Raw genomic sequence first — 24,866 nt, 5'->3', positions numbered from 1 at the left:
GCCGGGGAATAGGCCTCTTGGCCGGGGTGAATATGTTGGAACGCGGCGCGCGTAAATAGAAGCGGCTGGAGGTACCGGGGGCGAAGCCCGCCCCGGCCCGGACGCCGAGTTAAAAAAAATAATAATCCCCGTTCAGTCTCAATGGCGGGGTGCGGGCCGGCCCGGCGGCGAGTGCGGCGGGCAGCAGGCCTCTTGGACAGGTTGAGAGATAAAAAAATAATAATTCCCGTGCAGTCTCAATGGCGGGGTGCTGGCCGGGGAATAGGCCTCTTGGCCGGGGTGAATAGTGTTGGAACACGGCCCGCGGAAATAGTAGCGGCTGGAGGTACCGGGGGCGATGCCCGCCCCGGCCCGGCGGCCAAGTTAAAAAAATAAATAATCCCCGTTCAGTCTCAATGGCAGGGTGCGGGCCGGCCCGGCGGCGATTGCGGCGGGCAGCAGGCCTCTTGGACAGGTTGAGAGATAAAAAAATAATAATTCCCATGCAGTCTCAATGGCGGGGTGCGGGCCGGGGAATAGGCCTCTTGGCCGGGGTGAATAGTGTTGGAACACGGCCCGCGGAAATAGTAGCGGCTGGAGGTACCGGGGGCGATGCCCGCCCCGGGCCGGCGGCCAAGTTAAAAAAATAAATAATCCCCGTTCAGTCTCAATGGCAGGGTGCGGGCCGGCCCGGCGGCGAGTGCGGTGGGCAGCAGGCCTCTTGGACAGGTTGAGAGATAAAAAAATAATAATTCCCGTTCAGTCTCAATGGCAGGGTGCGGGCCGGCCCGGCGGCGATTGCGGCGGGCAGCAGGCCTCTTGGACAGGTTGAGAGATAAAAAAATAATAATTCCCGTGCAGTCTCAATGGCGGGGTGCGGGCCGGGGAATAGGCCTCTTGGCCGGGGTGAATAGTGTTGGAACACGGCCCGCGGAAATAGTAGCGGCTGGAGGTACCGGGGGCGATGTCCGCCCCGGCCCGGCGGCCAAGTTAAAAAAATAAATAATCCCCGTTCAGTCTCAATGGCAGGGTGCGGGCCGGCCCGGCGGCGAGTGCGGCGGGCAGCAGGCCTCTTGGACAGGTTGAGAGATAAAAAAATAATAATTCCCGTTCAGTCTCAATGGCAGGGTGCGGGCCGGCCCGGCGGCGATTGCGGCGGGCAGCAGGCCTCTTGGACAGGTTGAGAGATAAAAAAATAATAATTCCCATGCAGTCTCAATGGCGGGGTGCGGGCCGGGGAATAGGCCTCTTGGCCGGGGTGAATATGTTGGAACGCGGCGCGCGTAAATAGAAGCGGCTGGAGGTACCGGGGGCGAAGCCCGCCCCGGCCGGACGCCGAGTTAAAAAAAATAATAATCCCCGTTCAGTCTCAATGGCGGGGTGCGGGCCGGCCCGGCGGCGAGTGCGGCGGGCAGCAGGCCTCTTGGACAGGTTGAGAGATAAAAAAATAATAATTCCCGTGCAGTCTCAATGGCGGGGTGCGGGCCGGGGAATAGGCCTCTTGGCCGGGGTGAATAGTGTTGGAACACGGCCCGCGGAAATAGAAGCGGCTGGAGGTACCGGGGGCGATGCCCGCCCCGGCCCGGCGGCCAAGTTAAAAAAATAAATAATCCCCGTTCAGTCTCAATGGCAGGGTGCGGGCCGGCCCGGCGGCGATTGCGGCGGGCAGCAGGCCTCTTGGACAGGTTGAGAGATAAAAAAATAATAATTCCCATGCAGTCTCAATGGCGGGGTGCGGGCCGGGGAATAGGCCTCTTGGCCGGGGTGAATATGTTGGAACGCGGCGCGCGTAAATAGAAGCGGCTGGAGGTACCGGGGGCGAAGCCCGCCCCGGCCCGGACGCCGAGTTAAAAAAATAAATAATCCCCGTTCAGTCTCAATGGCAGGGTGCGGGCCGGCCCGGCGGCGAGTGCGGTGGGCAGCAGGCCTCTTGGACAGGTTGAGAGATAAAAAAATAATAATTCCCGTGCAGTCTCAATGGCAGGGTGCGGGCCGGCCCGGCGGCGATTGCGGCGGGCAGCAGGCCTCTTGGACAGGTTGAGAGATAAAAAAATAATAATTCCCGTGCAGTCTCAATGGCGGGGTGCGGGCCGGGGAATAGGCCTCTTGGCCGGGGTGAATAGTGTTGGAACACGGCCCGCGGAAATAGTAGCGGCTGGAGGTACCGGGGGCGATGTCCGCCCCGGCCCGGCGGCCAAGTTAAAAAAATAAATAATCCCCGTTCAGTCTCAATGGCAGGGTGCGGGCCGGCCCGGCGGCGAGTGCGGCGGGCAGCAGGCCTCTTGGACAGGTTGAGAGATAAAAAAATAATAATTCCCGTTCAGTCTCAATGGCAGGGTGCGGGCCGGCCCGGCGGCGATTGCGGCGGGCAGCAGGCCTCTTGGACAGGTTGAGAGATAAAAAAATAATAATTCCCATGCAGTCTCAATGGCGGGGTGCGGGCCGGGGAATAGGCCTCTTGGCCGGGGTGAATATGTTGGAACGCGGCGCGCGTAAATAGAAGCGGCTGGAGGTACCGGGGGCGAAGCCCGCCCCGGCCGGACGCCGAGTTAAAAAAAATAATAATCCCCGTTCAGTCTCAATGGCGGGGTGCGGGCCGGCCCGGCGGCGAGTGCGGCGGGCAGCAGGCCTCTTGGACAGGTTGAGAGATAAAAAAATAATAATTCCCGTGCAGTCTCAATGGCGGGGTGCGGGCCGGGGAATAGGCCTCTTGGCCGGGGTGAATAGTGTTGGAACACGGCCCGCGGAAATAGAAGCGGCTGGAGGTACCGGGGGCGATGCCCGCCCCGGCCCGGCGGCCAAGTTAAAAAAATAAATAATCCCCGTTCAGTCTCAATGGCAGGGTGCGGGCCGGCCCGGCGGCGATTGCGGCGGGCAGCAGGCCTCTTGGACAGGTTGAGAGATAAAAAAATAATAATTCCCATGCAGTCTCAATGGCGGGGTGCGGGCCGGGGAATAGGCCTCTTGGCCGGGGTGAATAGTGTTGTAACACGGCCCGCGGAAATAGTAGCGGCTGGAGGTACCGGGGGCGATGCCCGCCCCGGGCCGGCGGCCAAGTTAAAAAAATAAATAATCCCCATTCAGTCTCAATGGCAGGGTGCGGGCCGGCCCGGCGGCGATTGCGGCGGGCACCCGGCCTCTTGGACAGGTTGAGAGATATAAAAATAATAATTCCCGTGCAGTCTCAATGGCGGGGTGCGGGCCGGCCCGGCGGACGAGTGTGGCCGGGGAAGAGGCCTCTTGGCCGGGGTGAATATGTTGGAACGCGGCGCGCGTAAATAGAAGCGGCTGGAGGTACCGGGGGCGAAGCCCGCCCCGGCCCGGAGGCCGAGTTAAAAAAAATAATAATCCCCGTTCAGTCTCAATGGCGGGGTGCGAGTGCGGCGGGCAGCAGGCCTCTTGGACAGGTTGAGAGATAAAAAAATAATAATTCCCGTTCAGTCTCTATGGCAGGGTGCGGGCCGGCCCGGCGGCGATTGCGGCGGGCAGCAGGCCTCTTGGACAGGTTGAGAGATAAAAAAATAATAATTCCCATGCAGTCTCAATGGCGGGGTGCGGGCCGGGGAATAGGCCTCTTGGCCGGGGTGAATATGTTGGAACGCGGCGCGCGTAAATAGAAGCGGCTGGAGGTACCGGGGGCGAAGCCCGCCCCGGCCCGGAGGCCGAGTTAAAAAAAATAATAATCCCCGTTCAGTCTCAATGGCGGGGTGCGAGTGCGGCGGGCAGCAGGCCTCTTGGACAGGTTGAGAGATAAAAAAATAATAATTCCCGTTCAGTCTCAATGGCAGGGTGCGGGCCGGCCCGGCGGCGATTGCGGCGGGCAGCAGGCCTCTTGGACAGGTTGAGAGATAAAAAAATAATAATTCCCATGGAGTCTCAATGGCGGGGTGCGGGCCGGGGAATAGGCCTCTTGGCCGGGGTGAATATGTTGGAACGCGGCGCGCGTAAATAGAAGCGGCTGGAGGTACCGGGGGCGAAGCCCGCCCCGGCCCGGAGGCCGAGTTAAAAAAAATAATAATCCCCGTTCAGTCTCAATGGCGGGGTGCGGGCCGGCCCGGCGGCGAGTGCGGCGGGCAGCAGGCCTCTTGGACAGGTTGAGAGATAAAAAAATAATAATTCCCGTGCAGTCTCAATGGCGGGGTGCGGGCCGGGGAATAGGCCTCTTGGCCGGGGTGAATAGTGTTGGAACACGGCCCGCGGAAATAGTAGCGGCTGGAGGTACCGGGGGCGATGCCCGCCCCGGGCCGGCGGCCAAGTTAAAAAAATAAATAATCCCCGTTCAGTCTCAATGGCAGGGTGCGGGCCGGCCCGGCGGCGAGTGCGGCGGGCAGCAGGCCTCTTGGACAGGTTGAGAGATAAAAAAATAATAATTCCCGTTCAGTCTCAATGGCAGGGTGCGGGCCGGCCCGGCGGCGATTGCGGCAGGCAGCAGGCCTCTTGGACAGGTTGAGAGATAAAAAAATAATAATTCCCATGCAGTCTCAATGGCGGGGTGCGGGCCGGGGAATAGGCCTCTTGGCCGGGGTGAATATGTTGGAACGCGGCGCGCGTAAATAGAAGCGGCTGGAGGTACCGGGGGCGAAGCCCGCCCCGGCCCGGACGCCGAGTTAAAAAAAATAATAATCCCCGTTCAGTCTCAATGGCGGGGTGCGGGCCGGCCCGGCGGCGAGTGCGGCGGGCAGCAGGCCTCTTGGACAGGTTGAGAGATAAAAAAATAATAATTCCCGTGCAGTCTCAATGGCGGGGTGCGGGCCGGGGAATAGGCCTCTTGGCCGGGGTGAATAGTGTTGGAACACGGCCCGCGGAAATAGTAGCGGCTGGAGGTACCGGGGGCGATGCCCGCCCCGGCCCGGCGGCCAAGTTAAAAAAATAAATAATCCCCGTTCAGTCTCAATGGCAGGGTGCGGGCCGGCCCGGCGGCGATTGCGGCGGGCAGCAGGCCTCTTGGACAGGTTGAGAGATAAAAAAATAATAATTCCCATGCAGTCTCAATGGCGGGGTGCGGGCCGGGGAATAGGCCTCTTGGCCGGGGTGAATAGTGTTGGAACACGGCCCGCGGAAATAGTAGCGGCTGGAGGTACCGGGGGCGATGCCCGCCCCGGCCCGGCGGCCAAGTTAAAAAAATAAATAATCCCGTTCAGTCTCAATGGCAGGGTGCGGGCCGGCCCGGCGGCGATTGCGGCGGGCAGCAGGCCTCTTGGACAGGTTGAGAGATATAAAAATAATAATTCCCGTGCAGTCTCAATGGCGGGGTGCGGGCCGGCCCGGCGGACGAGTGTGGCCGGGGAAGAGGCCTCTTGGCCGGGGTGAATATGTTGGAACGCGGCGCGCGTAAATAGAAGCGGCTGGAGGTACCGGGGGCGAAGCCCGCCCCGCCCGGAGGCCGAGTTAAAAAAAATAATAATCCCCGTTCAGTCTCAATGGCGGGGTGCGGGCCGGCCCGGCGGCGAGTGCGGCGGGCAGCAGGCCTCTTGGACAGGTTGAGAGATAAAAAAATAATAATTCCCGTGCAGTCTCAATGGCGGGGTGCGGGCCGGCCCGGCGGACGAGTGTGGCCGGGGAAGAGGCCTCTTGGCCGGGGTGAATATGTTGGAACGCGGCGCGCGTAAATAGAAGCGGCTGGAGGTACCGGGGGCGAAGCCCGCCCCGGCCCGGAGGCCGAGTTAAAAAAAATAATAATCCCCGTTCAGTCTCAATGGCGGGGTGCGGGCCGGCCCGGCGGCGAGTGCGGCGGGCAGCAGGCCTCTTGGACAGGTTGAGAGATAAAAAAATAATAATTCCCATGCAGTCTCAATGGCGGGGTGCGGGCCGGGGAATAGGCCTCTTGGCCGGGGTGAATAGTGTTGGAACACGGCCCGCGGAAATAGTAGCGGCTGGAGGTACCGGGGGCGATGCCCGCCCCGGCCCGGCGGCCAAGTTAAAAAAATAAATAATCCCCGTTCAGTCTCAATGGCAGGGTGCGGGCCGGCCCGGCGGCGAGTGCGGCGGGCAGCAGGCCTCTTGGACAGGTTGAGAGATAAAAAAATAATAATTCCCGTTCAGTCTCAATGGCAGGGTGCGGGCCGGCCCGGCGGCGATTGCGGCGGGCAGCAGGCCTCTTGGACAGGTTGAGAGATAAAAAAATAATAATTCCCATGCAGTCTCAATGGCGGGGTGCGGGCCGGGGAATAGGCCTCTTGGCCGGGGTGAATATGTTGGAACGCGGCGCGCGTAAATAGAAGCGGCTGGAGGTACCGGGGGCGAAGCCCGCCCCGGCCCGGAGGCCGAGTTAAAAAAAATAATAATCCCCGTTCAGTCTCAATGGCGGGGTGCGGGCCGGCCCGGCGGCGAGTGCGGCGGGCAGCAGGCCTCTTGGACAGGTTGAGAGATAAAAAAATAATAATTCCCGTGCAGTCTCAATGGCGGGGTGCGGGCCGGGGAATAGGCCTCTTGGCCGGGGTGAATAGTGTTGGAACACGGCCCGCGGAAATAGTAGCGGCTGGAGGTACCGGGGGCGATGCCCGCCCCGGCCCGGCGGCCAAGTTAAAAAAATAAATAATCCCCGTTCAGTCTCAATGGCAGGGTGCGGGCCGGCCCGGCGGCGATTGCGGCGGGCAGCAGGCCTCTTGGACAGGTTGAGAGATAAAAAAATAATAATTCCCGTGCAGTCTCAATGGCGGGGTGCGGGCCGGGGAATAGGCCTCTTGGCCGGGGTGAATAGTGTTGGAACACGGCCCGCGGAAATAGTAGCGGCTGGAGGTACCGGGGGCGATGCCCGCCCCGGCCCGGCGGCCAAGTTAAAAAAATAAATAATCCCCGTTCAGTCTCAATGGCAGGGTGCGGGCCGGCCCGGCGGCGATTGCGGCGGGCAGCAGGCCTCTTGGACAGGTTGAGAGATAAAAAAATAATAATTCCCATGCAGTCTCAATGGCGGGGTGCGGGCCGGGGAATAGGCCTCTTGGCCGGGGTGAATAGTGTTGGAACACGGCCCGCGGAAATAGTAGCGGCTGGAGGTACCGGGGGCGATGCCCGCCCCGGCCCGGCGGCCAAGTTAAAAAAATAAATAATCCCCGTTCAGTCTCAATGGCAGGGTGCGGGCCGGCCCGGCGGCGAGTGCGGCGGGCAGCAGGCCTCTTGGACAGGTTGAGAGATAAAAAAATAATAATTCCCGTTCAGTCTCAATGGCAGGGTGCGGGCCGGCCCGGCGGCGATTGCGGCGGGCAGCAGGCCTCTTGGACAGGTTGAGAGATAAAAAAATAATAATTCCCATGCAGTCTCAATGGAGGGGTGCGGGCCGGGGAATAGGCCTCTTGGCCGGGGTGAATATGTTGGAACGCGGCGCGCGTAAATAGAAGCGGCTGGAGGTACCGGGGGCGAAGCCCGCCCCGGCCCGGAGGCCGAGTTAAAAAAAAAAATAATCCCCGTTCAGTCTCAATGGCGGGGTGCGGGCCGGCCCGGCGGCGAGTGCGGCGGGCAGCAGGCCTCTTGGACAGGTTGGGAGATAAAAAAATAATAATTCCCGTGCAGTCTCAATGGCGGGGTGCGGGCCGGGGAATAGGCCTCTTGGCCGGGGTGAATAGTGTTGGAACACGGCCCGCGGAAATAGTAGCGGCTGGAGGTACCGGGGGCGATGCCCGCCCCGGCCCGGCGGCCAAGTTAAAAAAATAAATAATCCCCGTTCAGTCTCAATGGCAGGGTGCGGGCCGGCCCGGCGGCGATTGCGGCGGGCAGCAGGCCTCTTGGACAGGTTGAGAGATAAAAAAATAATAATTCCCGTGCAGTCTCAATGGCGGGGTGCGGGCCGGGGAATAGGCCTCTTGGCCGGGGTGAATAGTGTTGGAACACGGCCCGCGGAAATAGTAGCGGCTGGAGGTACCGGGGGCGATGCCCGCCCCGGGCCGGCGGCCAAGTTAAAAAAATAAATAATCCCCGTTCAGTCTCAATGGCAGGGTGCGGGCCGGCCCGGCGGCGAGTGCGGCGGGCAGCAGGCCTCTTGGACAGGTTGAGAGATAAAAAAATAATAATTCCCGTTCAGTCTCAATGGCAGGGTGCGGGCCGGCCCGGCGGCGATTGCGGCGGGCAGCAGGCCTCTTGGACAGGTTGAGAGATAAAAAAATAATAATTCCCATTCAGTCTCAATGGCGGGGTGCGGGCCGGGGAATAGGCCTCTTGGCCGGGGTGAATATGTTGGAACGCGGCGCGCGTAAATAGAAGCGGCTGGAGGTACCGGGGGCGAAGCCCGCCCCGGCCCGGAGGCCGAGTTAAAAAAAATAATAATCCCCGTTCAGTCTCAATGGCGGGGTGCGGGGCCGGCCCGGCGGCGAGTGCGGCGGGCAGCAGGCCTCTTGGACAGGTTGAGAGATAAAAAAATAATAATTCCCGTGCAGTCTCAATGGCGGGGTGCGGGCCGGGGAATAGGCCTCTTGGCCGGGGTGAATAGTGTTGGCACACGGCCCGCGGAAATATTAGCGGCTGGAGGTACCGGGGGCGATGCCCGCCCCGGCCCGGCGGCCAAGTTAAAAAAATAAATAATCCCCGTTCAGTCTCAATGGCAGGGTGCGGGCCGGCCCGGCGGCGATTGCGGCGGGCAGCAGGCCTCTTGGACAGGTTGAGAGATAAAAAAATAATAATTCCCGTGCAGTCTCAATGGCGGGGTGCGGGCCGGGGAATAGGCCTCTTGGCCGGGGTGAATAGTGTTGGAACACGGCCCGCGGAAATAGTAGCGGCTGGAGGTACCGGGGGCGATGCCCGCCCCGGGCCGGCGGCCAAGTTAAAAAAATAAATAATCCCCGTTCAGTCTCAATGGCAGGGTGCGGGCCGGCCCGGCGGCGAGTGCGGCGGGCAGCAGGCCTCTTGGACAGGTTGAGAGATAAAAAAATAATAATTCCCGTTCAGTCTCAATGGCAGGGTGCGGGCCGGCCCGGCGGCGATTGCGGCGGGCAGCAGGCCTCTTGGACAGGTTGAGAGATAAAAAAATAATAATTCCCATGCAGTCTCAATGGCGGGGTGCGGGCCGGGGAATAGGCCTCTTGGCCGGGGTGAATATGTTGGAACGCGGCGCGCGTAAATAGAAGCGGCTGGAGGTACCGGGGGCGAAGCCCGCCCCGGCCCGGAGGCCGAGTTAAAAAAAATAATAATCCCCGTTCAGTCTCAATGGCGGGGTGCGGGCCGGCCCGGCGGCGAGTGCGGCGGGCAGCAGGCCTCTTGGACAGGTTGAGACATAAAAAAATAATAATTCCCGTGCAGTCTCAATGGCGGGGTGCGGGCCGGGGAATAGGCCTCTTGGCCGGGGTGAATAGTGTTGGAACACGGCCCGCGGAAATAGTAGCGGCTGGAGGTACCGGGGGCGATGCCCGCCCCGGCCCGGCGGCCAAGTTAAAAAAATAAATAATCCCCGTTCAGTCTCAATGGCAGGGTGCGGGCCGGCCCGGCGGCGATTGCGGCGGGCAGCAGGCCTCTTGGACAGGTTGAGAGATAAAAAAATAATAATTCCCGTGCAGTCTCAATGGCGGGGTGCGGGCCGGGGAATAGGCCTCTTGGCCGGGGTGAATAGTGTTGGAACACGGCCCGCGGAAATAGTAGCGGCTGGAGGTACCGGGGGCGATGCCCGCCCCGGCCCGGCGGCCAAGTTAAAAAAATAAATAATCCCCGTTCAGTCTCAATGGCAGGGTGCGGGCCGGCCCGGCGGCGATTGCGGCGGGCAGCAGGCCTCTTGGACAGGTTGAGAGATAAAAAAATAATAATTCCCATGCAGTCTCAATGGCGGGGTGCGGGCCGGGGAATAGGCCTCTTGGCCGGGGTGAATAGTGTTGGAACACGGCCCGCGGAAATAGTAGCGGCTGGAGGTACCGGGGGCGATGCCCGCCCCGGCCCGGCGGCCAAGTTAAAAAAATAAATAATCCCCGTTCAGTCTCAATGGCAGGGTGCGGGCCGGCCCGGCGGCGAGTGCGGCGGGCAGCAGGCCTCTTGGACAGGTTGAGAGATAAAAAAATAATAATTCCCGTTCAGTCTCAATGGCAGGGTGCGGGCCGGCCCGGCGGCGATTGCGGCGGGCAGCAGGCCTCTTGGACAGGTTGAGAGATAAAAAAATAATAATTCCCATGCAGTCTCAATGGAGGGGTGCGGGCCGGGGAATAGGCCTCTTGGCCGGGGTGAATATGTTGGAACGCGGCGCGCGTAAATAGAAGCGGCTGGAGGTACCGGGGGCGAAGCCCGCCCCGGCCCGGAGGCCGAGTTAAAAAAAAAAATAATCCCCGTTCAGTCTCAATGGCGGGGTGCGGGCCGGCCCGGCGGCGAGTGCGGCGGGCAGCAGGCCTCTTGGACAGGTTGGGAGATAAAAAAATAATAATTCCCGTGCAGTCTCAATGGCGGGGTGCGGGCCGGGGAATAGGCCTCTTGGCCGGGGTGAATAGTGTTGGAACACGGCCCGCGGAAATAGTAGCGGCTGGAGGTACCGGGGGCGATGCCCGCCCCGGCCCGGCGGCCAAGTTAAAAAAATAAATAATCCCCGTTCAGTCTCAATGGCAGGGTGCGGGCCGGCCCGGCGGCGATTGCGGCGGGCAGCAGGCCTCTTGGACAGGTTGAGAGATAAAAAAATAATAATTCCCGTGCAGTCTCAATGGCGGGGTGCGGGCCGGGGAATAGGCCTCTTGGCCGGGGTGAATAGTGTTGGAACACGGCCCGCGGAAATAGTAGCGGCTGGAGGTACCGGGGGCGATGCCCGCCCCGGGCCGGCGGCCAAGTTAAAAAAATAAATAATCCCCGTTCAGTCTCAATGGCAGGGTGCGGGCCGGCCCGGCGGCGAGTGCGGCGGGCAGCAGGCCTCTTGGACAGGTTGAGAGATAAAAAAATAATAATTCCCGTTCAGTCTCAATGGCAGGGTGCGGGCCGGCCCGGCGGCGATTGCGGCGGGCAGCAGGCCTCTTGGACAGGTTGAGAGATAAAAAAATAATAATTCCCATTCAGTCTCAATGGCGGGGTGCGGGCCGGGGAATAGGCCTCTTGGCCGGGGTGAATATGTTGGAACGCGGCGCGCGTAAATAGAAGCGGCTGGAGGTACCGGGGGCGAAGCCCGCCCCGGCCCGGAGGCCGAGTTAAAAAAAATAATAATCCCCGTTCAGTCTCAATGGCGGGGTGCGGGGCCGGCCCGGCGGCGAGTGCGGCGGGCAGCAGGCCTCTTGGACAGGTTGAGAGATAAAAAAATAATAATTCCCGTGCAGTCTCAATGGCGGGGTGCGGGCCGGGGAATAGGCCTCTTGGCCGGGGTGAATAGTGTTGGCACACGGCCCGCGGAAATATTAGCGGCTGGAGGTACCGGGGGCGATGCCCGCCCCGGGCCGGCGGCCAAGTTAAAAAAATAAATAATCCCCGTTCAGTCTCAATGGCAGGGTGCGGGCCGGCCCGGCGGCGAGTGCGGCGGGCAGCAGGCCTCTTGGACAGGTTGAGAGATAAAAAAATAATAATTCCCGTTCAGTCTCAATGGCAGGGTGCGGGCCGGCCCGGCGGCGATTGCGGCGGGCAGCAGGCCTCTTGGACAGGTTGAGAGATAAAAAAATAATAATTCCCATGCAGTCTCAATGGCGGGGTGCGGGCCGGGGAATAGGCCTCTTGGCCGGGGTGAATATGTTGGAACGCGGCGCGCGTAAATAGAAGCGGCTGGAGGTACCGGGGGCGAAGCCCGCCCCGGCCCGGACGCCGAGTTAAAAAAAATAATAATCCCCGTTCAGTCTCAATGGCGGGGTGCGGGCCGGCCCGGCGGCGAGTGCGGCGGGCAGCAGGCCTCTTGGACAGGTTGAGAGATAAAAAAATAATAATTCCCGTGCAGTCTCAATGGCGGGGTGCTGGCCGGGGAATAGGCCTCTTGGCCGGGGTGAATAGTGTTGGAACACGGCCCGCGGAAATAGTAGCGGCTGGAGGTACCGGGGGCGATGCCCGCCCCGGCCCGGCGGCCAAGTTAAAAAAATAAATAATCCCCGTTCAGTCTCAATGGCAGGGTGCGGGCCGGCCCGGCGGCGATTGCGGCGGGCAGCAGGCCTCTTGGACAGGTTGAGAGATAAAAAAATAATAATTCCCATGCAGTCTCAATGGCGGGGTGCGGGCCGGGGAATAGGCCTCTTGGCCGGGGTGAATAGTGTTGGAACACGGCCCGCGGAAATAGTAGCGGCTGGAGGTACCGGGGGCGATGCCCGCCCCGGGTCGGCGGCCAAGTTAAAAAAATAAATAATCCCCGTTCAGTCTCAATGGCAGGGTGCGGGCCGGCCCGGCGGCGAGTGCGGTGGGCAGCAGGCCTCTTGGACAGGTTGAGAGATAAAAAAATAATAATTCCCGTTCAGTCTCAATGGCAGGGTGCGGGCCGGCCCGGCGGCGATTGCGGCGGGCAGCAGGCCTCTTGGACAGGTTGAGAGATAAAAAAATAATAATTCCCGTGCAGTCTCAATGGCGGGGTGCGGGCCGGGGAATAGGCCTCTTGGCCGGGGTGAATAGTGTTGGAACACGGCCCGCGGAAATAGTAGCGGCTGGAGGTACCGGGGGCGATGCCCGCCCCGGCCCGGCGGCCAAGTTAAAAAAATAAATAATCCCCGTTCAGTCTCAATGGCAGGGTGCGGGCCGGCCCGGCGGCGAGTGCGGCGGGCAGCAGGCCTCTTGGACAGGTTGAGAGATAAAAAAATAATAATTCCCGTTCAGTCTCAATGGCAGGGTGCGGGCCGGCCCGGCGGCGATTGCGGCGGGCAGCAGGCCTCTTGGACAGGTTGAGAGATAAAAAAATAATAATTCCCATGCAGTCTCAATGGCGGGGTGCGGGCCGGGGAATAGGCCTCTTGGCCGGGGTGAATATGTTGGAACGCGGCGCGCGTAAATAGAAGCGGCTGGAGGTACCGGGGGCGAAGCCCGCCCCGGCCCGGAGGCCGAGTTAAAAAAAATAATAATCCCCGTTCAGTCTCAATGGCGGGGTGCGGGCCGGCCCGGCGGCGAGTGCGGCGGGCAGCAGGCCTCTTGGACAGGTTGAGAGATAAAAAAATAATAATTCCCGTGCAGTCTCAATGGCGGGGTGCGGGCCGGGGAATAGGCCTCTTGGCCGGGGTGAATAGTGTTGGAACACGGCCCGCGGAAATAGTAGCGGCTGGAGGTACCGGGGGCGATGCCCGCCCCGGCCCGGCGGCCAAGTTAAAAAAATAAATAATCCCCGTTCAGTCTCAATGGCAGGGTGCGGGCCGGCCCGGCGGCGAGTGCGGCGGGCAGCAGGCCTCTTGGACAGGTTGAGAGATAAAAAAATAATAATTCCCGTTCAGTCTCAATGGCAGGGTGCGGGCCGGCCCGGCGGCGATTGCGGCGGGCAGCAGGCCTCTTGGACAGGTTGAGAGATAAAAAAATAATAATTCCCATGCAGTCTCAATGGCTTGGTGCGGGCCGGGGAATAGGCCTCTTGGCCGGAGTGAATATGTTGGAACGCGGCGCGCGTAAATAGAAGCGGCTGGAGGTACCGGGGGCGAAGCCCGCCCCGGCCGGACGCCAAGTTAAAAAAAATAATAATCCCCGTTCAGTCTCAATGGCGGGGTGCGGGCCGGCCCGGCGGCGAGTGCGGCGGGCAGCAGGCCTCTTGGACAGGTTGAGAGATAAAAAAATAATAATTCCCGTGCAGTCTCAATGGCGGGGTGCGGGCCGGGGAATAGGCCTCTTGGCCGGGGTGAATAGTGTTGGAACACGGCCCGCGGAAATAGAAGCGGCTGGAGGTACCGGGGGCGATGCCCGCCCCGGCCCGGCGGCCAAGTTAAAAAAATAAATAATCCCCGTTCAGTCTCAATGGCAGGGTGCGGGCCGGCCCGGCGGCGATTGCGGCGGGCAGCAGGCCTCTTGGACAGGTTGAGAGATAAAAAAATAATAATTCCCATGCAGTCTCAATGGCGGGGTGCGGGCCGGGGAATAGGCCTCTTGGCCGGGGTGAATAGTGTTGGAACACGGCCCGCGGAAATAGTAGCGGCTGGAGGTACCGGGGGCGATGCCCGCCCCGGGCCGGCGGCCAAGTTAAAAAAAATAAATAATCCCCATTCAGTCTCAATGGCAGGGTGCGGGCCGGCCCGGCGGCGATTGCGGCGGGCACCCGGCCTCTTGGACAGGTTGAGAGATATAAAAATAATAATTCCCGTGCAGTCTCAATGGCGGGGTGCGGGCCGGCCCGGCGGACGAGTGTGGCCGGGGAAGAGGCCTCTTGGCCGGGGTGAATATGTTGGAACGCGGCGCGCGTAAATAGAAGCGGCTGGAGGTACCGGGGGCGAAGCCCGCCCCGGCCCGGAGGCCGAGTTAAAAAAAATAATAATCCCCGTTCAGTCTCAATGGCGGGGTGCGAGTGCGGCGGGCAGCAGGCCTCTTGGACAGGTTGAGAGATAAAAAAATAATAATTCCCGTTCAGTCTCAATGGCAGGGTGCGGGCCGGCCCGGCGGCGATTGCGGCGGGCAGCAGGCCTCTTGGACAGGTTGAGAGATAAAAAAATAATAATTCCCATGCAGTCTCAATGGCGGGGTGCGGGCCGGGGAATAGGCCTCTTGGCCGGGGTGAATATGTTGGAACGCGGCGCGCGTAAATAGAAGCGGCTGGAGGTACCGGGGGCGAAGCCCGCCCCGGCCCGGAGGCCGAGTTAAAAAAAATAATAATCCCCGTTCAGTCTCAATGGCGGGGTGCGAGTGCGGCGGGCAGCAGGCCTCTTGGACAGGTTGAGAGATAAAAAAATAATAATTCCCGTTCAGTCTCAATGGCAGGGTGCGGGCCGGCCCGGCGGCGATTGCGGCGGGCAGCAGGCCTCTTGGACAGGTTGAGAGATAAAAAAATAATAATTCCCATGCAGTCTCAATGGCGGGGTGCGGGCCGGGGAATAGGCCTCTTGGCCGGGGTGAATAGTGTTGGAACACGGCCCGCGGAAATAGTAGCGGCTGGAGGTACCGGGGGCGATGCCCGCCCCGGGCCGGCGGCCAAGTTAAAAAAATAAATAATCCCCGTTCAGTCTCAATGGCAGGGTGCGGGCCGGCCCGGCGGCGATTGCGGCGTGCAGCAGGCCTCTTGGACAGGTTGAGAGATAAAAAAATAATAATTCCCGTGCAGTCTCAATGGCGGGGTGCGGGCCGGGGAATAGGCCTCTTGGCCGGGGTGAATAGTGTTGGAACACGGCCCGCGGAAATAGTAGCGGCTGGAGGTACCGGGGGCGATGCCCGCCCCGGCCCGGCGGCCAAGTTAAAAAAATAAATAATCCCCTTCAGTCTCAATGGCAGGGTGCGGGCCGGCCCGGCGGCGATTGCGGCGGGCAGCAGGCCTCTTGGACAGGTTGAGAGATAAAAAAATAATAATTCCCGTGCAGTCTCAATGGCGGGGTGCGGGCCGGGGAATAGGCCTCTTGGCCGGGGTGAATAGTGTTGGAACACGGCCCGCGGAAATAGTAGCGGCTGGAGGTACCGGGGGCGATGCCCGCCCCGGCCCGGCGGCCAAGTTAAAAAAATAAATAATCCCCGTTCAGTCTCAATGGCAGGGTGCGGGCCGGCCCGGCGGCGATTGCGGCGGGCAGCAGGCCTCTTGGACAGGTTGAGAGATAAAAAAATAATAATTCCCATGCAGTCTCAATGGCGGGGTGCGGGCCGGGGAATAGGCCTCTTGGCCGGGGTGAATATGTTGGAACGCGGCGCGCGTAAATAGAAGCGGCTGGAGGTACCGGGGGCGAAGCCCGCCCCGGCCCGGACGCCGAGTTAAAAAAAAAAATAATCCCCGTTCAGTCTCAATGGCGGGGTGCGGGCCGGCCCGACGGCGAGTGCGGCGGGCAGCAGGCCTCTTGGACAGGTTGAGAGATAAAAAAATAATAATTCCCGTGCAGTCTCAATGGCGGGGTGCGGGCCGGGGAATAGGCCTCTTGGCCGGGGTGAATAGTGTTGGAACACGGCCCGCGGAAATAGTAGCGGCTGGAGGTACCGGGGGCGATGCCCGCCCCGGCCCGGCGGCCAAGTTAAAAAAATAAATAATCCCCGTTCAGTCTCAATGGCAGGGTGCGGGCCGGCCCGGCGGCGATTGCGGCGGGCAGCAGGCCTCTTGGACAGGTTGAGAGATAAAAAAATAATAATTCCCATGCAGTCTCAATGGCGGGGTGCGGGCCGGGGAATAGGCCTCTTGGCCGGGGTGAATAGTGTTGGAACACGGCCCGCGGAAATAGTAGCGGCTGGAGGTACCGGGGGCGATGCCCGCCCCGGCCCGGCGGCCAAGTTAAAAAAATAAATAATCCCGTTCAGTCTCAATGGCAGGGTGCGGGCCGGCCCGGCGGCGATTGCGGCGGGCAGCAGGCCTCTTGGACAGGTTGAGAGATATAAAAATAATAATTCCCGTGCAGTCTCAATGGCGGGGTGCGGGCCGGCCCGGCGGACGAGTGTGGCCGGGGAAGAGGCCTCTTGGCCGGGGTGAATATGTTGGAACGCGGCGCGCGTAAATAGAAGCGGCTGGAGGTACCGGGGGCGAAGCCCGCCCCGGCCCGGAGGCCGAGTTAAAAAAAATAATAATCCCCGTTCAGTCTCAATGGCGGGGTGCGGGCCGGCCCGGCGGCGAGTGCGGCGGGCAGCAGGCCTCTTGGACAGGTTGAGAGATAAAAAAATAATAATTCCCGTGCAGTCTCAATGGCGGGGTGCGGGCCGGCCCGGCGGACGAGTGTGGCCGGGGAAGAGGCCTCTTGGCCGGGGTGAATATGTTGGAACGCGGCGCGCGTAAATAGAAGCGGCTGGAGGTACCGGGGGCGAAGCCCGCCCCGGCCCGGAGGCCGAGTTAAAAAAAAAAATAATCCCTGTACAGTCTCAATGGCGGGGTGCGGGCCGGCCCGGCGGCGAGTGCGGCGGGCAGCAGGCCTCTTGGACAGGTTGAGAGATAAAAAAATAATAATTCCCGTGCAGTCTCAATGGCGGGGTGCGGGCCGGCCCGGCGGACGAGTGTGGCCGGGGAAGAGGCCTCTTGGCCGGGGTGAATATGTTGGAACGCGGCGCGCGTAAATAGAAGCGGCTGGAGGTACCGGGGGCGAAGCCCGCCCCGGCCCGGAGGCCAGGTTAAAAAAAATAATAATCCCCGTTCAGTCTCAATGGCGGGGTGCGGGCCGGCCCGGCGGCGAGTGCGGCGGGCAGCAGGCCTCTTGGACAGGTTGAGAGATAAAAAAATAATAATTCCCGTTCAGTCTCAATGGCAGGGTGCGGGCCGGCCCGGCGGCGATTGCGGCGGGCAGCAGGCCTCTTGGACAGGTTGAGAGATAAAAAAATAATAATTCCCATGCAGTCTCAATGGCGGGGTGCGGGCCGGGGAATAGGCCTCTTGGCCGGGGTGAATAGTGTTGGAACACGGCCCGCGGAAATAGTAGCGGCTGGAGGTACCGGGGGCGATGCCCGCCCCGGGCCGGCGGCCAAGTTAAAAAAATAAATAATCCCCGTTCAGTCTCAATGGCAGGGTGCGGGCCGGCCCGGCGGCGATTGCGGCGGGCAGCAGGCCTCTTGGACAGGTTGAGAGATAAAAAAATAATAATTCCCGTGCAGTCTCAATGGCGGGGTGCGGGCCGGGGAATAGGCCTCTTGGCCGGGGTGAATAGTGTTGGAACACGGCCCGCGGAAATAGTAGCGGCTGGAGGTACCGGGGGCGATTCCCGCCCCGGCCCGGCGGCCAAGTTAAAAAAATAAATAATCCCCGTTCAGTCTCAATGGCAGGGTGCGGGCCGGCCCGGCGGCGATTGCGGCGGGCAGCAGGCCTCTTGGACAGGTTGAGAGATAAAAAAATAATAATTCCCATGCAGTCTCAATGGCGGGGTGCGGGCCGGGGAATAGGCCTCTTGGCCGGGGTGAATATGTTGGAACGCGGCGCGCGTAAATAGAAGCGGCTGGAGGTACCGGGGGCGAAGCCCGCCCCGGCCCGGAGGCCGAGTTAAAAAAAATAATAATCCCCGTTCAGTCTCAATGGCGGGGTGCGGGCCGGCCCGGCGGCGAGTGCGGCGGGCAGCGGGCCTCTTGGACAGGTTGAGAGATAAAAAAATAATAATTCCCGTGCAGTCTCAATGGCGGGGTGCGGGCCGGCCCGGCGGCGAGTGCGGCGGGCAGCAGGCCTCTTGGACAGGTTGAGAGATAAAAAAATAATAATTCCCGTTCAGTCTCAATGGCAGGGTGCGGGCCGGCCCGGCGGCGATTGCGGCGGGCAGCAGGCCTCTTGGACAGGTTGAGAGATAAAAAAATAATAATTCCCATGCAGTCTCAATGGCGGGGTGCGGGCCGGGGAATAGGCCTCTTGGCCGGGGTGAATAGTGTTGGAACACGGCCCGCGGAAATAGTAGCGGCTGGAGGTACCGGGGGCGATGCCCGCCCCGGGCCGGCGGCCAAGTTAAAAAAATAAATAATCCCCGTTCAGTCTCAATGGCAGGGTGCGGGCCGGCCCGGCGGCGATTGCGGCGGGCAGCAGGCCTCTTGGACAGGTTGAGAGATAAAAAAATAATAATTCCCGTGCAGTCTCAATGGCGGGGTGGGGGCCGGGGAATAGGCCTCTTGGCCGGGGTGAATAGTGTTGGAACACGGCCCGCGGAAATAGTAGCGGCTGGAGGTACCGGGGGCGATTCCCGCCCCGGCCCGGCGGCCAAGTTAAAAAAATAAATAATCCCCGTTCAGTCTCAATGGCAGGGTGCGGGCCGGCCCGGCGGCGATTGCGGCGGGCAGCAGGCCTCTTGGACAGGTTGAGAGATAAAAAAATAATAATTCCCATGCAGTCTCAATGGCGGGGTGCGGGCCGGGGAATAGGCCTCTTGGCCGGGGTGAATATGTTGGAACGCGGCGCGCGTAAATAGAAGCGGCTGGAGGTACCGGGGGCGAAGCCCGCCCCGGCCCGGAGGCCGAGTTAAAAAAAATAATAATCCCCGTTCAGTCTCAATGGCGGGGTGCGGGCCGGCCCGGCGGCGAGTGCGGCGGGCAGCGGGCCTCTTGGACAGGTTGAGAGATAAAAAAATAATAATTCCCGTGCAGTCTCAATGGCGGGGTGCGTGCCGGCCCGGCGGCGAGTGCGGCGGGCAGCAGGCCTCTTGGACAGGTTGAGAGATAAAAAAATAATAATTCCCGTTCAGTCTCAATGGCAGGGTGCGGGCCGGCCCGGCGGCGATTGCGGCGGGCAGCAGGCCTCTTGGACAGGTTGAGAGATAAAAAAATAATAATTCCCATGCAGTCTCAATGGCGGGGTGCGGGCCGGGGAATAGGCCTCTTGGCCGGGGTGAATAGTGTTGGAACACGGCCCGCGGAAATAGTAGCGGCTGGAGGTACCGGGGGCGATGCCCGCCCCGGGCCGGCGGCCAAGTTAAAAAAATAAATAATCCCCGTTCAGTCTCAATGGCAGGGTGCGGGCCGGCCCGGCGGCGATTGCGGCGGGCAGCAGGCCTCTTGGACAGGTTGTGAGATAAAAAAATAATAATTCCCGTGCAGTCTCAATGGCGGGGTGCGGGCCGGGGAATAGGCCTCTTGGCCGGGGTGAATAGTGTTGGAACACGGCCCGCGGAAATAGTAGCGGCTGGAGGTACCGGGGGCGATTCCCGCCCCGGCCCGGCGGCCAAGTTAAAAAAATAAATAATCCCCGTTCAGTCTCAATGGCAGGGTGCGGGCCGGCCCGGCGGCGATTGCGGCGGGCAGCAGGCCTCTTGGACAGGTTGAGAGATAAAAAAATAATAATTCCCATGCAGTCTCAATGGCGGGGTGCGGGCCGGGGAATAGGCCTCTTGGCCGGGGTGAATATGTTGGAACGCGGCGCGCGTAAATAGAAGCGGCTGGAGGTACCGGGGGCGAAGCCCGCCCCGGCCCGGAGGCCGAGTTAAAAAAAATAATAATCCCCGTTCAGTCTCAATGGCGGTGTGCGGGCCGGCCCGGCGGCGAGTGCGGCGGGCAGCGGGCCTCTTGGACAGGTTGAGAGATAAAAAAATAATAATTCCCGTGCAGTCTCAATGGCGGGGTGCGGGCCGGCCCGGCGGCGAGTGCGGTGGGCAGCAGGCCTCTTGGACAGGTTGAGAGATAAAAAAATAATAATTCCCGTTCAGTCTCAATGGCAGGGTGCGGGCCGGCCCGGCGGCGATTGCGGCGGGCAGCAGGCTTCTTGGACAGGTTGAGAGATAAAAAAATAATAATTCCCATGCAGTCTCAATGGCGGGGTGCGGGCCGGGGAATAGGCCTCTTGGCCGGGGTGAATATGTTGGAACGCGGCGCGCGTAAATAGAAGCGGCTGGAGGTACCGGGGGCGAAGCCCGCCCCGGCCCGGAGGCCGAGTTAAAAAAAATAATAATCCCCGTTCAGTCTCAATGGCGGGGTGCGGGCCGGCCCGGCGGCGAGTGCGGCGGGCAGCAGGCCTCTTGGACAGGTTGAGAGATAAAAAAATAATAATTCCCATGCAGTCTCAATGGCGGGGTGCGGGCCGGGGAATAGGCCTCTTGGCCGGGGTGAATAGTGTTGGAACACGGCCCGCGGAAATAGTAGCGGCTGGAGGTACCGGGGGCGATGCCCGCCCCGGCCCGGCGGCCAAGTTAAAAAAATAAATAATCCCCGTTCAGTCTCAATGGCAGGGTGCGGGCCGGCCCGGCGGCGAGTGCGGCGGGCAGCAGGCCTCTTGGACAGGTTGAGAGATAAAAAAATAATAATTCCCGTTCAGTCTCAATGGCAGGGTGCGGGCCGGCCCGGCGGCGATTGCGGCGGGCAGCAGGCCTCTTGGACAGGTTGAGAGATAAAAAAATAATAATTCCCATGCAGTCTCAATGGCGGGGTGCGGGCCGGGGAATAGGCCTCTTGGCCGGGGTGAATATGTTGGAACGCGGCGCGCGTAAATAGAAGCGGCTGGAGGTACCGGGGGCGAAGCCCGCCCCGGCCCGGAGGCCGAGTTAAAAAAAATAATAATCCCCGTTCAGTCTCAATGGCGGGGTGCGGGCCGGCCCGGCGGCGAGTGCGGCGGGCAGCAGGCCTCTTGGACAGGTTGAGAGATAAAAAAATAATAATTCCCGTGCAGTCTCAATGGCGGGGTGCGGGCCGGGGAATAGGCCTCTTGGCCGGGGTGAATAGTGTTGGAACACGGCCCGCGGAAATAGTAGCGGCTGGAGGTACCGGGGGCGATGCCCGCCCCGGCCCGGCGGCCAAGTTAAAAAAATAAATAATCCCCGTTCAGTCTCAATGGCAGGGTGCGGGCCGGCCCGGCGGCGATTGCGGCGGGCAGCAGGCCTCTTGGACAGGTTGAGAGATAAAAAAATAATAATTCCCATGCAGTCTCAATGGCGGGGTGCGGGCCGGGGAATAGGCCTCTTGGCCGGGGTGAATAGTGTTGGAACACGGCCCGCGGAAATAGTAGCGGCTGGAGGTACCGGGGGCGATGCCCGCCCCGGGCCGGCGGCCAAGTTAAAAAAATAAATAATCCCCGTTCAGTCTCAATGGCAGGGTGCGGGCCGGCCCGGCGGCGATTGCGGCGGGCAGCAGGCCTCTTGGACAGGTTGAGAGATAAAAAAATAATAATTCCCGTGCAGTCTCAATGGCGGGGTGCGGGCCGGGGAATAGGCCTCTTGGCCGGGTTGAATAGTGTTGGAACACGGCCCGCGGAAATAGTAGCGGCTGGAGGTACCGGGGGCGATGCCCGCCCCGGCCCGGCGGCCAAGTTAAAAAAATAAATAATCCCCGTTCAGTCTCAATGGCAGGGTGCGGGCCGGCCCGGCGGCGATTGCGGCGGGCAGCAGGCCTCTTGGACAGGTTGAGAGATAAAAAAATAATAATTCCCATGCAGTCTCAATGGCGGGGTGCGGGCCGGGGAATAGGCCTCTTGGCCGGGGTGAATAGTGTTGGAACACGGCCCGCGGAAATAGTAGCGGCTGGAGGTACCGGGGGCGATGCCCGCCCCGGCCCGGCGGCCAAGTTAAAAAAATAAATAATCCCCGTTCAGTCTCAATGGCAGGGTGCGGGCCGGCCCGGCGGCGAGTGCGGCGGGCAGCAGGCCTCTTGGACAGGTTGAGAGATAAAAAAATAATAATTCCCGTTCAGTCTCAATGGCAGGGTGCGGGCCGGCCCGGTGGCGATTGCGGCGGGCAGCAGGCCACTTGGACAGGTTGAGAGATAAAAAAATAATAATTCCCATGCAGTCTCAATGGCGGGGTGCGGGCCGGGGAATAGGCCTCTTGGCCGGGGTGAATATGTTGGAACGCGGCGCGCGTAAATAGAAGCGGCTGGAGGTACCGGGGGCGAAGCCCGCCCCGGCCCGGAGGCCGAGTTAAAAAAAATAATAATCCCCGTTCAGTCTCAATGGCGGGGTGCGGGCCGGCCCGGCGGCGAGTGCGGCGGGCAGCAGGCCTCTTGGACAGGTTGAGAGATAAAAAAATAATAATTCCCGTGCAGTCTCAATGGCGGGGTGCGGGCCGGGGAATAGGCCTCTTGGCCGGGGTGAATAGTGTTGGAACACGGCCCGCGGAAATAGTAGCGGCTGGAGGTACCGGGGGCGATGCCCGCCCCGGCCCGGCGGCCAAGTTAAAAAAATAAATAATCCCCGTTCAGTCTCAATGGCAGGGTGCGGGCCGGCCCGGCGGCGATTGCGGCGGGCAGCAGGCCTCTTGGACAGGTTGAGAGATAAAAAAATAATAATTCCCGTGCAGTCTCAATGGCGGGGTGCGGGCCGGGGAATAGGCCTCTTGGCCGGGGTGAATAGTGTTGGAACACGGCCCGCGGAAATAGTAGCGGCTGGAGGTACCGGGGGCGATGCCCGCCCCGGGCCGGCGGCCAAGTTAAAAAAATAAATAATCCCCGTTCAGTCTCAATGGCAGGGTGCGGGCCGGCCCGGCGGCGAGTGCGGTGGGCAGCAGGCCTCTTGGACAGGTTGAGAGATAAAAAAATAATAATTCCCGTTCAGTCTCAATGGCAGGGTGCGGGCCGGCCCGGCGGCGAGTGCGGCGGGCAGCAGGCCTCTTGGACAGGTTGAGAGATAAAAAAATAATAATTCCCGTGCAGTCTCAATGGCGGGGTGCGGGCCGGGGAATAGGCCTCTTGGCCGGGGTGAATATGTTGGAACGCGGCGCGCGTAAATAGAAGCGGCTGGAGGTACCGGGGGCGAAGCCCGCCCCGGCCCGGACGCCGAGTTAAAAAAAATAATAATCCCCGTTCAGTCTCAATGGCGGGGTGCGGGCCGGCCCGGCGGCGAGTGCGGCGGGCAGCAGGCCTCTTGGACAGGTTGAGAGATAAAAAAATAATAATTCCCGTGCAGTCTCAATGGCGGGGTGCGGGCCGGGGAATAGGCCTCTTGGCCGGGGTGAATAGTGTTGGAACACGGCCCGCGGAAATAGTAGCGGCTGGAGGTACCGGGGGCGATGCCCGCCCCGGCCCGGCGGCCAAGTTAAAAAAATAAATAATCCCCGTTCAGTCTCAATGGCAGGGTGCGGGCCGGCCCGGCGGCGATTGCGGCGGGCAGCAGGCCTCTTGGACAGGTTGAGAGATAAAAAAATAATAATTCCCATGCAGTCTCAATGGCGGGGTGCGGGCCGGGGAATAGGCCTCTTGGCCGGGGTGAATAGTGTTGGAACACGGCCCGCGGAAATAGTAGCGGCTGGAGGTACCGGGGGCGATGCCCGCCCCGGCCCGGCGGCCAAGTTAAAAAAATAAATAATCCCCGTTCAGTCTCAATGGCAGGGTGCGGGCCGGCCCGGCGGCGAGTGCGGCGGGCAGCAGGCCTCTTGGACAGGTTGAGAGATAAAAAAATAATAATTCCCGTTCAGTCTCAATGGCAGGGTGCGGGCCGGCCCGGCGGCGATTGCGGCGGGCAGCAGGCCTCTTGGACAGGTTGAGAGATAAAAAAATAATAATTCCCATGCAGTCTCAATGGAGGGGTGCGGGCCGGGGAATAGGCCTCTTGGCCGGGGTGAATATGTTGGAACGCGGCGCGCGTAAATAGAAGCGGCTGGAGGTACCGGGGGCGAAGCCCGCCCCGGCCCGGAGGCCGAGTTAAAAAAAAAAATAATCCCCGTTCAGTCTCAATGGCGGGGTGCGGGCCGGCCCGGCGGCGAGTGCGGCGGGCAGCAGGCCTCTTGGACAGGTTGGGAGATAAAAAAATAATAATTCCCGTGCAGTCTCAATGGCGGGGTGCGGGCCGGGGAATAGGCCTCTTGGCCGGGGTGAATAGTGTTGGAACACGGCCCGCGGAAATAGTAGCGGCTGGAGGTACCGGGGGCGATGCCCGCCCCGGCCCGGCGGCCAAGTTAAAAAAATAAATAATCCCCGTTCAGTCTCAATGGCAGGGTGCGGGCCGGCCCGGCGGCGATTGCGGCGGGCAGCAGGCCTCTTGGACAGGTTGAGAGATAAAAAAATAATAATTCCCGTTCAGTCTCAATGGCAGGGTGCGGGCCGGCCCGGCGGCGATTGCGGCGGGCAGCAGGCCTCTTGGACAGGTTGAGAGATAAAAAAATAATAATTCCCATGCAGTCTCAATGGCGGGGTGCGGGCCGGGGAATAGGCCTCTTGGCCGGGGTGAATATGTTGGAACGCGGCGCGCGTAAATAGAAGCGGCTGGAGGTACCGGGGGCGAAGCCCGCCCCGGCCCGGAGGCCGAGTTAAAAAAAATAATAATCCCCGTTCAGTCTCAATGGCGGGGTGCGGGGCCGGCCCGGCGGCGAGTGCGGCGGGCAGCAGGCCTCTTGGACAGGTTGAGAGATAAAAAAATAATAATTCCCGTGCAGTCTCAATGGCGGGGTGCGGGCCGGGGAATAGGCCTCTTGGCCGGGGTGAATAGTGTTGGCACACGGCCCGCGGAAATATTAGCGGCTGGAGGTACCGGGGGCGATGCCCGCCCCGGCCCGGCGGCCAAGTTAAAAAAATAAATAATCCCCGTTCAGTCTCAATGGCAGGGTGCGGGCCGGCCCGGCGGCGATTGCGGCGGGCAG

Source organism: Hippocampus zosterae, chromosome 15 (genome assembly GCF_025434085.1).
Source record: "Hippocampus zosterae strain Florida chromosome 15, ASM2543408v3, whole genome shotgun sequence".
Lineage (NCBI taxonomy): Eukaryota > Metazoa > Chordata > Actinopteri > Syngnathiformes > Syngnathidae > Hippocampus > Hippocampus zosterae.
This window is presented reverse-complemented; position numbering follows the sequence as displayed.